The sequence below is a fragment of the Lagopus leucura genome, unplaced genomic scaffold (genome assembly GCF_019238085.1).
Source record: "Lagopus leucura isolate 7727_CA_CO unplaced genomic scaffold, USGS_WTPT01 Super-Scaffold_1, whole genome shotgun sequence".
Classification (NCBI taxonomy): domain Eukaryota; kingdom Metazoa; phylum Chordata; class Aves; order Galliformes; family Phasianidae; genus Lagopus; species Lagopus leucura.
The window spans coordinates 3,663,123-3,679,904 of NW_024962250.1; the positions used below are offsets into that span (position 1 = coordinate 3,663,123).

The window sequence follows — 16,782 nt, forward strand, 5'->3', positions numbered from 1 at the left end:
TACTCAGTGAAATGTACATTACAGAAAGACGAATATCAACAGGAATGATCACTGAGGAGAAGTTTTTCAACCTCTTTCATGTCCTAAAGAGAAATCCATTATGGTTTTTAATTCCTTGCGCCATATACAGACAAAATTCACACAGGCGTTAAACGCAATAAAACTCTTAGGGAAGAAGTAGAATGTGCACTGCATATGAGCAACCTAAAAGGCTAATGTGTTCATCATCTTTCCCCTATAGTAGTTGTGGCATCAACAACCCTAACAAAAATGAACCTCAGTTCTTTAAGTGATGGCATAAATATAAAAGCTTGCCTCCGGAAAAATAATATATAACCACTTGTAAAAGGACCTGCCTCTCCAATAAGGGCTCACAAATACTGTAGTGGCAGAGAAAATTCATATAAAACCAAACAGCTAAGTTAAAAATCCTTAGCACAACATGCATTCCCTTTGGCAAAGAAGCTCATAGAATTTAATATATTTTTGCACACTTCATTTGAAATCTGCATGCATTGAGGGAGAAAAAGCTGTGGTCCTTTAAGTTAACTCTTTCCTGTCCTTACAGAGCCTGTTCTGTAGCCTTTAAAAAATGAATCCTTTTTTCCATTTTTATTAAACTTATAATGACACGTCACAATATTCTCTTGTTGATGTCAACAGGCAATGCACTGAGGTTACACCAGCGCCAAATTCTCCTGGTAATAAGTGACTAAGAATTCAGCCTGAAAATATGACATTTTACAGAATTGCTAGTTTTGATAATACAAACTGAAGTTTTACTATGTCAGCAACAGGGATTAAATTATTTCATTAATCCATCTCATACATGGATTTAAAAAAAAAAAAAAAAAGCATTCCTACTTGGAATGTGATCAGGATCTACAAAGGAAGTGTGAAACACTGAGAAATTCAGAGAGAAATGTGTAGCTTATGGAATATGAATTCAAAATGGCGTTCAGATCACCTTTCCATGTCTGTGAGTATAAATCTTTGCCCTGTTGTTTGCTTCTGGAATGGAAACAGGTTTTATACTTGGGTAAAGGAAAAAAAAAAAAAACCACCATGTAAAGGGAATGAAATTGTTTGCATGGAAGAGTTACTACACAACAGCATGTTGTAGTGTTGCATTGAAATAGAAAAATGTTCATTAGTGAATAAGAATCAAAACATCCCTCTTAATACACTCTCTGAAAGACAAAATTCCCGCTTTATTGAGAAATTATCACCACAGCCTGTTCCATCTCCCTAGTAATTGTTGGTTCTGGAAATTAAAAGGAAATAAAAATGGAAATAAAAATGCTGGTATATAGCTGATGAAGACCCAATTATGTCAAAACTTTCATCCTAAACTACCTACTATATATTCAATTGAATACAGCGGAATCTTATGGGCTTCAGTAATTTGATGAGTGGGCAGTAGCACAGTGAATTAGAACTGACATAATTATCTCCATCCCCACCACACCTGGCCACCCTTTGGGGTGGATGCTGAGGATGCTAAGGGAAACTCCAGATTTAGTGCCTACATAAGGTCTTAGGCAGTCTTTTGCTTAAGATCATTACTGAGGTATAATGATAAGCAGTGTGAGGAAACCTGCACTGTTACTACTTACATTACACTCAACGCAATAATGGCAGCCTACTTATGCTCTTGATTTTATTTCCTTTCTAATACAAGTAAAGAGATTATTGACATGAAAGCAGAGAAAGGTTTGTAAACAAAAAATATGCTGGAGACTTGAATAACATTAATACTTTTTAAAAGTTACTGTCATTGGCCTTAAGAATTAGATCTGACCCTTAAAACAATCATTCTAACATGCACAGTGAAGAAAAAGCACTGTCTCCTAGGCTTTCAGGAAGTCAATTTATATTATACTGCCTAAACAAACATGAAGAGAAACTGCATCCTTATTTCTGAGGATTTTTTCGCTGCAAAGGAATTGGATGGATCTCATGTAGCCAAATAACTGAAAGATTCCTCAGACACAACACCCTGAATTGGGTTTGGTGACAAACACACAGTCATTTTATTTATTTTCCTGTGATACTCATAAGAAAGCTTTGACTACTTGCATGCAAAAGCCTCATGGCTGGAAATCTGTTTATCTTTGCTTCGATTTGAGGTTGGTTTTTCTTTTGCTTTTAATTCTCTTAGTTTTCTTGTTACATCGCACCCCCTCAGCCCTGACATAACAAGTACAAGCTTTGCAGCAAATACTATGGGAGACTGTTCAGTGCTTTGATGCTGCCTTTCTCCATTTCACAAGCAACAAGGGCATATTTTGTCTCAGCATAGCAAATTCAGAATTTCAAGAGTTCGTAGAGTGGTGCAAATATTTCAAATTACAGAAGCTCTAGTATATATCTGAAATGCCCAGTAAATAGATTCAGTCCTGGTAAGTCCATTGTTGTTTTTAATTGTCAGTGACTGCTATACTCCACTTGCCTGCAGCTATCCAATTAACATATCACCACTACAAAAAATATTGTAATGTGTTCAATGTCCTAATAACAAGAGCCTCCCACTTCTCTTCCATCCAACAATTTTAACCTAATTGTGTTTTCGATGAATTAGCAAATGACAAGGAATGGATGTAAGTGGACACACAATGCAGCTTTCACAGTCCTATTGTGACTGTTTTGCAAAGTTCTGCAGAGATACTCCTCGCTGTTGAGTAAATAGATTGAGAAACAGAAAGAGAGAGAGAAGGGAAAGAAAAGCACAACTCAAGAAGTGCAAAACATGTAACTTGTGCCCTGAGATATTGCTATGGCAACATTTAAACAATGAACAGAAAGCCCTGCAGGATTCTGCTCCCGCTTCCTTGGATACCAAATGTAGATCCTGATTCTCTTTTATTGTGTGCATACACAAGCGCCTGATTTTTTGCCTTTTCCTCTAACCGACTGCAAACTATCCAGGCCACATACCAGGAACTGTGCATCAATTCATTTCTGTGTATCATAGCATTTCCAACTGAAACACACTACTAGCACACTCATCTCGCCTTTTGCATCCCTATTTTCAGCCTCAAGAGAAGAAAGAACCATGATAGAAAAGCTGAAAACTGGCACCTTGCTTTTCTAAATAGCATCATGAAATAAACTGCTCAAAAAGTCATAAGTTAAGCCTCAATTTCTTCTGCTATTACAGCAAGCAATTACAAGAAGCAGAGGCAAGGTACTTTCTATGAATAGCTCTTCAGGACAGCTCCTTGCCCATGTTCCTAGAATTAAAAGAACACTGCAAGGCTGCCTTCCAGGTCACCATGACTGCTGCTATTGCTAAATCCTCCTGAACTGAATTGTCCTGGAAGGGCAGCACTTTATACTGAAGGAGGCTTGTTTTTCATTATTAATTTCACAAGGCAGGTGGCAAGGGGGCAGATGGAGAAGCAGAACCTGGGCCAAAAGTCCAGTCAGTTTGACTACACCAGAAGTAATTTAATGGGTAGTAATTAATTGCATTTCTTCAGAATCATTTCCCTCCTAGACTGCAAGTGGTACTAATTCTAGTACTCATTTATCTCCCCGTGTTCCCACACAGGCAATCGGAAAGAAAGGGATCTGAAAAAGTCAAAGTGAAAGCACAGTGGCACAAGTGAGATGGAGATTCTCGCATGCTGCTGCTGCACACCTTTACAGAATACATTGGCTCTACGTTCTTGGATAGTTTGCCTTATGAACTATCACCCACACCATAGTCTCAAAATACGCTAAAAGCCTGTTCCAGGTCCTGTGCAAAATCTTCCCATCTCATATCACCACAGATAGAACCTTCATGTGGAAAGAGATTCAACTTTTAAGGTCACAGACAAATCATTTTAATACCTATGCATAGGAAGCTATGACAACGTTTTGGAAATCCTCTTTTCCTCCATTTCCTTACAATTTCTTGTATCTGTTCACATTTAGAGCATTCTTTCTTTGGTCTCAGCCAATGTGAATGTTCATTTTTCACTCAGCGCTATCAAGCCGAGAGATACTGCAATACATAATTTGCTGCTCCAGCAAACTGAGCATGCTCCTATTCTTGATCAGTGTGAATCATTCCTGATAGCATGGACTACATACAGTATGAACATGCAGTTTGTCAAGAGAACTTGAAGTCTGAGATTTGTGATCTCAAATTGTTTTGGAGAACAATTACAAGTGACGCAGGAGTCTCCAATAAAGCTTTCCCATCTGCAAAAGCTTTGGTTGCCTAAATATACCAGTTAAATATAGTGTTTCCCTTTACAGCACCAAATTCCAATACAGTCCAAGAGCCGAGGGTTACTTCCAAATGGATGGTCCACGTTTTGAAGAAGAAATAGCCTCCAGGATCAGCACACACTGCTGAGTGGTACATCTGTACTTCCCTGCACATGCAAGAGAAGTAGCATTAACAGCCAGTTCTTGACTCTGCCTGACAAGATGTGTTGCTCCTCATTTAGTTGGATGCTTAGTTTGATGCTTTTGGCAGTATATTTTATGATCAGTCCTTTGGGCTCCGGGTAAGCCAAAGCACAAAAGTTTAGAAACGCTATACTCATTCCTATTATGAGACTGAAAGAGTTAAATTCTGGGTTGTACCATGTGTCTTTTGGCTACTGTGTTAAGTGAATGATTCACTGAAGTGTGAAACTTGCCTATTTAAAAGCAGATAGCATCCATAGCTTTTTCATGTTGACAAGATTTGCCTGTTTCAGCCCAAACTGGTGCCTAATTTTCCTAGTGTTTCTTTATCCCATCAAGAAAATCCTCCTGTTAGTTATTGTAAGAAATGACTGAGGCACCTATGGCAGCATCCTATTGTCAAAAGTCAGATTTCCTCTATCAGATTTTCTGTTTATGTGTTCACTTGACAGCAATCCAAGGAAAAGCTTGGAGATGCCTTTTCCTTAGCCAGCTTTTTTTCCCTTCAGTAATTACTGAGCAGCAGCTTAACATAAATTTAGCTGCTCTATTACAGCAAATGCTGGTCTAAGTGTAGCCCACAATAGGGCACAGGCTTATAATGATACATGAAGGAATGAAGAACAGAGTTTTGTGCTTATTTTCAGATGCTGACAAACTTATTATCCATTTAGTATCCCACCAGGAAACGTGACCAGAGAAATAAATGAGGCTAAAGTATTTCATACTAAACTGATTTAGCTGTACTGAGAAGGATGAGAGAAATTGGAGCTGGAAAGAACAATTTTTGCTGTGCCTGCTTCCTTCTTTTTCTAAATACAAGAGCACAAAGGGTCTGATTCATTCATATGGCTGAACAAATATTCCCAGAGATTTCCTTAGGAGCAGAACTGAACCCTAAATCTTAAACCTTTACAAGTATCTAACACTTCAGAGGCATGACCTCCAAACAGAAGTGCATGGGCACATTTGAGAAGCAGGTTTCATTTCCATTACATTAAAAAACTCAAGACATCTACGTGAAGCAACAGTGCTGACAAGCATGAATGCAGAAATGCAAAGAAAAAAAAAAAAAAAAGAATTTATTAATGCTTTTATCCAGGGAATCTGAAGCTCTGGATTGTGTTGCTCCACACAGAAAGCTTGAGAAGAAGGAAATGCTGTCAGACAAAAAAAAAAAAAAGGTAAATTCATGATCCATCTTTACCAGCACCTCGCCCATCCCTCCTTCTTTCCCCCTCCAGAATTCTGCAGCTACAGAAAAGTAAAATTAGTTGCAAAGCTAGTTCTTTACGTTGCCTGAAAGAAACATCCATGTAACTTTGATGGTTCATTTAACCATGTGCTTTTCTGTCTCCTTCTATACCAATTTTGGCCTAATATTTTCATTTCAAGGCTCTGCTTATGAAGGAGGATGGTGGAGGTAAGGAAGAAAAGAAGGGTATAAGGAGAAAAACTTCCTATCTACAAGGTATACAGTCATGCCGGAAGAGTGGACCAAAGTAGCATGATCCTCCACAGGAAAACAGGACCTTCATTTCAAATTACAAGTTATCCTGACTTCATTCCACACTCCCACATCAGATTTATAAAGAAAGGGAGAGACATTTACTGGAATGTTACACATCACTGCTAATCTGTTAACATCACCATCTACAAGCCACTTTCTATTATTTTCATTATCAACGTAAGGATAAAAATCTCCTAACTGTATCCTCTCACTGCATGTCAATCAAAGTAAATCTTTTTCAACTGTCAGAAAAGTCCTAGGGGAGACTGGAGGATTCACCACAAAATTGCAAAGAATTTCCTAGGAGATCTGGAGGGCACGAGTGGCTAGAACAGCCATTCTCTAAACTCCCCTTCAAGAGAAGAATGCCCTCTCTCTGCCTGTTACTATTTGTTTTCAGCAATGGAGTGTAAAATATTCCATTTCTCTCAGAGCTGCCTCCTCAAAAACCATTACCACTCCCTATACCACCCTTTGCCCTACACGCCCCCGCTCCTGCCAAAAGCCATACTTTACTTCCTTGCTTGATTAAAATTTTCCTGTTAATACACCATATTGATCTGCAACGTCAGACTGGATGTCAGCACTGAAATCAGCATTTATTTTAAACATTTACTAAACAAACAAATAAATAAATAAACAAACCTCCTCTGTGCATACAATTATATGCAACTTGCATCTTTTTTTTTAGAGATTGGGCAAACAGGCAGCACCCATCACTCACTGCAGGGGCTTTCTCAAAAGATTCCTTTGGTAGTGAAACATTTACAAATGCCATAAAGCCACGCCAGCAAGTATCTGCAACACACTACCAAGGCTGGAGTTTTACGAACAGGAATATTTGAGATTTCAGTTCTGCTCTCATTCCTCCTTGTCTTCCTTCCTTATGCCAGTTCCCCCCCATTCCTCTCCTCTGCCATTACCAAAATTCAACTGGATTCTTTACTCAGGCTGGGGAAGAGAGCAAAGAAAGAGGTACAAGAAAAAGATGCAATGGGGCATTTCTTCTTATTATTATTACTTTTTCCCCTGTAAGAAATAATAAAATAATAATAAAATGGAAAGTGTACTTACTATATTCTCAAAGACTATCCAGCTGGAAATCCGAGTGGTTATGAAAAAACAGGGTGGGGGAGGGGTTATGAAAACTATTTCATTTCAGCAACCAAACCAAAATTAAAAACAAGACAGGAAACAAAAATAAAATATATCCAACTGCAATTTCCAAGCAATTTCAGTCCATGCAGGTACCAATCCAACCCAACACTGCTGAACTCTCTCCCTCCAGCAATTTTGCTTTTTTCTTCTCTGTCCTTTATTTTCTCTGTTGTGTTCAACTTTTCTGTTTAAAATTGCTGTAGTGGTAACGATGATGTTTGCTCCACAGGAGAAGAGGGATTTAAAACACCAAGACAAGAAAAGAAAAATTATTGCAGAGGATGAATGGTCTTTCTCCTTTCTGAAACTTTTCATTCCACAGTGGATCCTTTGCCTACTACCCTTTTTCTGAGGTTTTCTGCCACTCTAGCTTCTCTGCTCTCCATTGCTTGCTATTTGTTTTTTCTCTGGAGAGCAGAAAGAGCTGTATTTCTGTTTAAGCAGCCCTCCATCTGTATTATTTTAATGCAATTTTGTTGTGACTGTTAAGATCCAGGTCTTGCCAGGCAATTTTCTTCTTCCCCCTTCTTTGCTGCACTATCAATTATCCAATCTGTGTGTCTCCACATTAGAATGGGGATTCCCATTCTTCTTTTTCCCTATCCCCCACACTCCTTTAGGATAGAATCTCCGTTTGCAATTAAATTTTTATTTGTATATGTCAATACAATAACTTTTAGTTTCTCTCCCTTCTCTTCAAAGATCTGATTAGATTTCCAATCACAACCCAGTGCGCAATTGGATTTTTGATTTCAGCAAGAAGTCAGCAATCCACAGCATCAGCACTCTCTTCCTCGCTTCAAACTCCACATTATATCCTTTGCCTTCCCTCCAACTCCTCTGCATTTTCATAATCTCACATTAAATGGAATGAAGGAGGGAGGGAATAGAGAAAAATTCAAGGTTCCCACCAGCTGTCAAGAATAAATCCATCCCCTTGTTATTTTTTAAACACTCAGGATGGGTGTTTTTAACGCCCACTCTCCCCTTTGCTCCCCACACTTCTCAAAATCTTTCTGATGTTAAAACTCCCCCGATGGGGCACAAAAGAACCCTGGGGAGGCGTGATTTGTCTTCTTAGCCCTGTTTCGAAAGCACTGGTTTCCCTCTGCTTTTCATTTTAGCTTCTTCTCCATCTTTTGTTCAGCAGCTATAAAGATCCAGCAGCACCAAGACAGATAAACTTCTATTTCTTCTTTGAGCAGAGAGGAAAAGAGAGAGGGAGAAGGATAAAAGCTCTCCAGCCTCTGCCTCCCTTTTCTTCTCTTTCTCTGTTTCAATGCAGCTCCGATCACATTTGCAATCTCTGCCCGGTGTATTTCAGATCTACAAGTTGGATTTCCCTTCTGCACAGCAGTGAGTTAGAATCCCATCGTCTTCCACATGCCAGTTATCTTCCCCCTTTTCTTCCTTCCTTCCTGCCTCTCTCCCTTCCAAGATGACACATCCCCGGGAGCACAGCCTCTTCTTTCAGTTTTTAGTTGCATGCCTGAAACACATAGCGTTTTGCACAGCCAAAATCCTTTCTCCCTCCCATTAGCTTCAGCTTGAATTCTTCTTGTGTGTGCACGTACATACACATCTATGTATATATCCAGTTCCAGGCAGCTCCTGTTGTTGCTGCTGGGAGTAGATCCGCTTTTCTGTCGCTCTGGCTTTGTCTGACTCCCCACCTTTCAGAGGCACACTAGGATTTGCAAATGTCCCGGGGCCAGTCCTCCTCGCTATACTCCTCCTTCACCCCTTCCGTTCTCTTTCTTTCTCTCTCTCTCTTTTTTTTTTTTTTTTCCTCCCCCTTTCCCCTTCTTTTCTCTGCTTGTGATCAGTAAAATACAATTACCCAATTACCTCCCATCATCTTAGCACTGATTGGTCAATTGCATTAACGCTTGATGTCAGGGAAAGGGTGTTGGAACCGTTCTGACGTGGCACTGCTGCCACCTGGTTGACAGTGTGGGAACAAGCTCCGAGTTACCTTAAGAAACCTCCAAGTCAGAAAGCAGTAATTGAAAAGCAAGGGATCATCTTAAGGAACGGAATGTCAAAGCTCATTTTCTTAAAAGCCTGTCTGATTCTGACAGATCAACCACTATTCACAGGTACCAGCATAGCCACAGAGATAGAGGAATGACAGTGAAATGAAATGAAATAGTTTTGCAAAAAAAGAGAAAAAAATTAACAGTGGAAATCGCTTGTATATAGAGACAATCAGCTTTCTAATTACAGAAATAAATATTTGTTTAAAACTTGTACACAAAACCCTGTACAAAAAAGTTACTTAAAACTCTATTTTGGCAGGTGCTCCTTGCCAAAAGCCCTATGAAGTGCCTTAAGGTTTTAGTGGGTCCAACTGCTCCAGCTAGTTGATAAGTCACCAGCACACAGCAGCACAATGCCTGCAGGTTGATTACCATGACTTCTAATCAAGGTTTCTGAGTTTTCTAAACTAAGTCATTAATCTGGGCTCCTAAGGTGCTGAGATGTTTGCTGTCATTTAACCAAGATATGCTTGAAGTACTTAAGTATGTTTACATGAAGTGCTTGGAATTGGGCTTATGTCTTATATTTACAGGGATCTATATTCGAAATAATTTTTACAGAAAACTTTGCATGCATAAAGTTGGACGTGCTACCCTCTGCAGGATCAAAGGAAACAGAATATGGATGATGTATGTGCCAGCATTTCTCTCAAAATTAGAAAGAAATTATTTATAGATCAAACTCCTCCACACAACCCCCAAAAAAGAATTAGTCAGGCGCTTTCATGGTAATTATAGCAAACTTCATATATTAAGCAGTAACTCAGAGTTATTCCATGCCCATAATGATACAGCTAACTTTCTGAATCCTCTCTCAAGAAGTCAAATTATGTTTGATGTCCTTACTCATTCTGCAATCTATGGTGTGAAACTGGCATACTTGAAAATAAAACAAAATTTTAGCTTATATGTCATATCATAAAGTTTCTGTAGAATTAAAAAATCCATAAACTAGGTGAATTCAGTAAATAACACTTACTGAATCATTAACATTGAGTTTCAGATTTATTCTACTCACTCCATGGGCTTTCTGGTGAGAAAGTGCTATGATATGATGAAATGAAACCAAGTCTTTAACCACTGTAATATCATTTAGCATCTGATCTTACTATCACCGACATTAATACAAACAACAAATTCCCTACCATGGGTGAAAGGCTGTGTAGCTATAATGAATATTCCAAATAAAATCATCTTTCAAGTACACTCAAAAAAGACTTTGGGAGCGTGATATGAGATAAAGTTGCTGACTAACAATCTTTTTTCTCAGATGTTGAGCTTATTTTGTTCCTGTCTGATTCATTAATGCTGCTGATGTATTTGGGGTCTACACAGTTGTTTTTTTTTTTTTTTTTTTTTTTTTTTGTGTGTTTTAAAGGGGGGGGTGGGGGGTGCGGGGGAGAAGGGAGTGAGTAAAAAAGAAAAAAAAAGAATATTCCCAGAATGATAAAATCATCACAGCCTAACATAAGTTTGCTCCACTTTTTCTTTAAAAAGTGCCTTAACAACTTCCTGGTAATATTAAAGAACTTGTGAGTAAATATGAAGGTTGCTATAGCTGAATTTAAATATATATAGATAGGCAGTGAAACCAGAAGACACGCAGCTTTTAAGGATCTAATTAGAATTTAAGATACAAGCACCTCCAAATCTACAGCATCTCTGTGGATACAAACTACTGCATTCACAAAAAGCTACAAAATTTCTGTCAGAAATACGCATATTCTTCATTTTGATATAATTCAAATTGCCAGTAGTTAAGCAATATATATGAAGATATTCTTGCACTGACAGGAATAAATACAAAATTAATATCAACTACAACATGCTGTAGGCAATAATACAATCTTCTATCCTAAAGTTTGCTTTTTAATATCCCAGCTATACTTTCATCACCCAATAAGCATAGAAAATAGAGTGATCACATTCTCAGAACATACCTTTAACATACCTTTAAAGCAATCTTATTTGGGATATCATAAGATGACACTATATATTATATGAAAAGGTGCATGATATTTACTAAACAAAATCCAATATATGATATCTGTTTCTCAAGCTCAAATGCCACCTATGCATCAAATTTATTCAAAACAAATATGCGTTATCACAATATATCATTCACTAATGAGATATTAAAAAGGTATCATTGAGTCTGGACTAAATTGTTTGTTTGACTTTATGTAGTACATTGCATGCTGATGCCTTCAAATGATATTATTTTACATTGCTTTCAAACTTCTATTTTGAAGGCTTTCTGAGTATACACATACATATCTGTTCACAAACTTCATTTAACAATGTATTGATATTCAACAAGAACGAACCCTGGAAATCTTTGGACAGCATATGTGACACAATATTTCTAAGCAGTGCCAAGGTGAGAAAAAGGAAATATACCGAGGGCTTCTGTTCTGTTCCTAAATTGAGCAGTTGCTATTTTTCATGCTCTTTCCCCACTACTGGCCACATTCAAGTGAAGGTGAGTGTTAAGAAAAGCAGCTGTTATCTGGTCTTCCCCAGCCTGGGAAGTGCCCTGGACACTATAGTACAAAATTCAACTCACACAGTGGAGGTCACTAGGTTATGGCTCTTCCTCTGGATCAACATCATCATGAGTCAAAAATGTAAACAGTGAAAGAGTGAAAAAAGATAAGCATAGATTAGCAAGGAAACTTTGGTTGTTTTTCAGCTAATGGAGTAAGTTTCTCTGATCCTTAGTATGGTGTGAAATCTCAAATGTATGTTCTGGCAAATGTGGATACAATGAACACGGACAGTGACCAACTGTCATAACAATTCCTTATTGATAAGTAATAAGAGTTGAAGAACAAAACTTCTGACTGTGATTAGCACTGAAAGTAACTAATGGAAAAGACTGGACACAGAATTGTCAGTCATTTGGTGAATCAGAAACATCACTAAAGTCTAAGAAAAGTGACATCTAGTTTTCAGATAAAGGAGAAGAAAAATCTTAAAACTGAATAAGAATAAACAAAGTTCAAGGAAAAGTGTGAAATCAGACCACTACGCTTATATGAAGAGAAAAGCAGTTCCCAAGTTCTTCCAAGCCAATAATGTCCTGCCTTCATTGAAATAAATAAAATCATAAACGAGGCTGTAGAACATACTATTCTTTCTATTTTATTAAACATTGCTGACAAAAATCTACTGCATGTGGAGACAGAGCTTCAATCATCTTTTAGCCTACTGCTTACAAAAGGAGAACAAAAAAATGCTGACAAACATATTTTCATCTGTGGAGATCTATAGTATAGCTCACAATTAACAGATTCAATAGATGCTAAACACCTCATAAATAATATCACAGGGAGAATGTGATTTTTGTAACGTAATTTAAGCTCATGGTACATATTTACATGTGTATGATTTTATTGATAATTGTTCAATTGTTTTGGTATAGAAAAAAATGAAAATAAAATCATGAAAATTAGCAGCTGAATATAGTGCTGTCTTATGTATTAATCTTCACTTATATTTGATCTGATGTTTGCAGTTCTAATTTTAAGTTTTAGTTGATAGGTATTTTCTACTTGGTCATAGAGTCTTAGAAAAAATAAGTTTATCCTCCATTCAGGAAGATCTAGGTGGAACCACAACTCGTGCTTTTAGAAAGCACAGAAAGTTCAATTGATTGTTCAATAAGCCCAACTCCTCATAATATCATAGTATCAATTATTTCTGGTAAACATAGAACTGAGTGTTGTTTTCTGTTGTGTAAATTTGAAAGATAATTGTCCAGTTGGCTTAACAGAACAAGCTTCTATAATTACTTCTACTGAACAAACTCAGTTAGGAGCATCTTTGATGTTAACAACTCATCACTAGAAGGCAACATGCTATATATAAAGACTTTCTAGATTTTCTGCTTTATTGTCAGTGTTTCCATTACGGCAGAGTCAACCAATTCACCAAGCTAAGCATGAGCGAGCAGCATGTTATTGCTGCAAAGAAGGCTAATGGTATCCTGAGCTGTATTAGACAAAGTGCTGCCAGCAGGTTTCCCTCTATTCTGCTGTGCCATCTCTGTGATGAGTCCACATCTGGAGTACTGTGTCCAGTTTTGGGCTGCCCAGTGCAAGAGAGAGTAGCAAAGGGCCACAAAGATGGAGAAAATAGAGAATGTCTTCTTTGAGGAAAGGCTGCGAGATCTGGCGAAGAGAAAGCTCAGAGGAAATCTCATCAAAGTATACCTACAGGGAGAGTGCAAAGAGGACTGGCTCTAGGGCCCAAAGATAGGACAAGAAGCAATAGGTACAAACTGAAACACAGAGGTTTTGTCTGACCATTAGGAAACATGCTTCCCTCTAACACAACCCTGAAGATCCTGACATTTTCCTAAAGCTTTAATTCCAGGCACAGAATTCAATTATAGACAAACTATTTCCTCACCAGGACAAAGTGTCACTGACATTAAACTGTAAATTCACAGGGAAGGATAACCTTTTTGATTTTAATTATAAATGCAACTGTAAATGACAATAGAGCACAGTCTTTCATTTTATTGTCATGCCCCATCTAATACCTCAATTTTGTCAATAAAATGAAAAACAAATACAACTTACCGTTACTTTTCTAAGACTTTAAAATTTAAGAATATAGACAACTAGACATGGACACAAATGATACATCACTCAGGAACTGGTATCTATACATCATGAGAGCATTTTTTCTTCAGTGAATTTTAAATACCAAGATTATGATGTTCTGATATCAAGATAAATGCTGATAAATCAGACATCTTAATTTCTTCTACTGTGGGGTTACTGTGACTGGAAAACACAATTTGCGTTTATTGAAAATAAAATCTTAACTATATATGCCTCAAAAACATAATGAATAAAATCATAGCAGCAAAATTGTACCACCTCGTTCTCATGTTTAGCATAAATTCAAAGTGAAATTTTAGTTTGGGGAAAAGAGCTTCAGAAAAGACATCCCAGACAAAGAAAATTTAACATAGCAGATTTCTAAATTTTCACTGCAAGAAAAAGGGTAATTATATGCTTTAACCATGCAAGATCCTAAAGCAAGTTTAATTATAGCTTTTGAAAAATTGGGTAAAAGAAGAAATTGTTTGTGCAATGACATCACTGATAGAGAACACTGTTGAAATGAAAGAGGAAAAAACATAGTTTACAGTACAAATGTTACTAATAATTACTGTAAATAAGATAACTCTTTTTTTCAACATCTATTTTCAAGTACTTATAACTTTCAAATAAACTTCTTCCAACTAAATATCTTCAGTTTCCTCTACACATTAAATCTGGATACAATTTGTAAATATAAGATAAATTAGCACTTAATTCTCAGATTATCATCTAACTCTGCTACACTATTCTTGTAATGTATTTTCCTCTTAACTCTACTATGTAAATCATAGTGCACATAATAAGCTATTTTCTTACCATCAATCCTTTGAGTACTTTGGACACTGGTGAGAATATCAAAAACCACATAGACACGATCCACAGGTTTTGTATTTCCAGAGTGCTTGCATGCTCTCAGGATATATTATTCCATGTCTTGTACACCTGTCGCTCTACCTGTAAAATAGAAATCATATCTACTGAATGTCTTAAAAGGACTCGGAATATGAAGAGTTTCACAGTCTGAGAGCATGATATATGACACCAAATCAACATATGATGTGCACCACAACATGCAAAGCAAATTGGAAAAAAAAATGTAGTAGTAGAAGGGAAACACAAACAAAAAAGAAAAACCCACTAAAAATAAACATCATTCTTTTCAGTATCTGAGCAATCCATAGCTGATACTAAATAATTTAAGATTTCTGAATGTGGTATGATACAAATGTACTTTGACAGTTGTTGACTCTAATCAGATGAATTAAAAAGTGAGAGAACAATTTAGGATCTAGCAATGAATGAAGGCAGTAGGCACCATATTTATGCTCGTAGGTGCTCTGAAATATGGTATAAATTGGTAAAAAAAAAAAAGAAAAAAAAAAAGAAAAAACAACTTTCACCTGTGTTTTCCAAATTTTCTCATGCAGTCTTTATCTCTCACTTCTATCTCCACATTCCCATTAATTCCCATGGAAGTTGTATGGTGTTTTAAAGAGCATAGCAAACCTGAAATACCTAATGATCTTTCAGCATCAGTCTAAATAAGTGGAATAAAAATCATAGAATCACAGAATCATAAAATGGCTTAGGTTGGTAGAGATTTTAAAGATTATCTAGTTTGGAATTTACCTGATTACTGCTACACTAGAACAGACCAATGGTCTTTCTAGTCCACTGCAGCATCACTTCCATAATGAATGCATATTCCATAGTAATTAGTTCCACAATATTCACTTCATTAAAAAGTGAAAGAGTAAAAGAATAGATTTGCACTCAAGTACAAGGGGAATATGTAAACATGCTATGGAGGCAGTAAGAGGAAATAGTTTCATTATACATCTTTGTTCCCCTTGGGATAGGATTCCACAAGAAATTCTAAAGAAAGTTGTGAGAAAATATTTCTAATGATTTATTGAATGTGTGATAGAAATGTTCATAAGAATCTAAAAAATTCTGTCATGACTGGTGAAAATGATTATTAGAATAATGATTATTTAAAGTGTGCATTTAATATTTTTATCTGTTAGTGATACTTCAGACTCAGTTTTCTTATAATCTCTCCAACATCTTTCCCAGTGTAGATGGTGAATTTTAAACTGAAACCTACCTTACTGAATCAAATCTGATCTTCAAGATCTATGGAGGAGTGTCTTTTAAAGGGGATTTCTGTGATGATGAAGGTAAAAATCCTGCAAGAAATGAAACATTACTTTAAGGAGCTGTACAGCAATGCTGTAGGATTGTTTAGAAAATAAAAAAATAATAGTGATGTAATGCGTTTGATTTTGTTGAATGTCTATCATAATGGTTTCCTTTCTTTCGCCTACATTTCTCCTTGCTAATGCATTTCCTAACAATATTACCTGCTTTAATCTCCTTCGTATATATTCAAGTATAAATTATCTCCAACATTATGAAAAAACCCACAAACTTATTTAAGGTAGGAGAAATGGTAATGGTGTCAAAGTTTTCGGCTTTGGGCAATAACTCTGGGTAATAACAAGAAAACTGGGATACTAGGGTAAAGTTTTCAAATTTTATAAAAATTGTATGCAAACACATTCAGTGAAAATTGGGAGGACAGGGGACAGGGTCTTTCATTGAAAGTATTTCAAGTGGAACTTATTCTCAAAAGCTCACTTTGTTAATCCAGCTCCATTTAAAATGGGTTCTCCTATGAGGAGCCAGCTAAAATTAAATATGAGTTTTGGACGAGCCATTCAGTAATTCTGTGTGAAAAGCACATTCACAAAAGCAAGACTTAACCATCTGTGGTTCTAAAGTACATAAAGCTCACTTAACTAGAATTCCTATTCTAGAAATTTGGAAGAGAAGAGATATTTAGGTCCAAAGTACAAATGTAATGCAAACACTACCAAAAAGAAGGCTATAAATATATTGTTTTAATTTTGAATTAAAAACTTTTCCCAGAAATGGCCTGAGATTAATATTAAAATTAATAATTTTAAAAGAAAAACACTGATAACATCATACTACTCCTAATTTGCTGTTTTGTGGAAACAAAGGTTTTTTGCTTGATTTTTTTCTATTTTAT

General features: G+C 36.6%; 1 protein-coding gene across 3 annotated transcripts in view; it reads right to left on the bottom strand.

Annotated features, from left to right (window-relative positions):
* The window catches only part of LRRC4C (leucine rich repeat containing 4C), a 91,448-nt gene extending 76,826 nt beyond the window's left edge, over nucleotides 1–14,622 (bottom strand). For all 3 annotated transcript variants that reach the window (XM_042866282.1, XM_042866274.1, XM_042866267.1), the window contains exon 1: nucleotides 14,544–14,622. The gene's annotated coding sequence lies outside the window, so the exon portion shown is untranslated. The remainder of the gene's footprint in view (nucleotides 1–14,543) is intronic.
* Nucleotides 14,623–16,782: the final 2,160 nt, after the last annotated feature.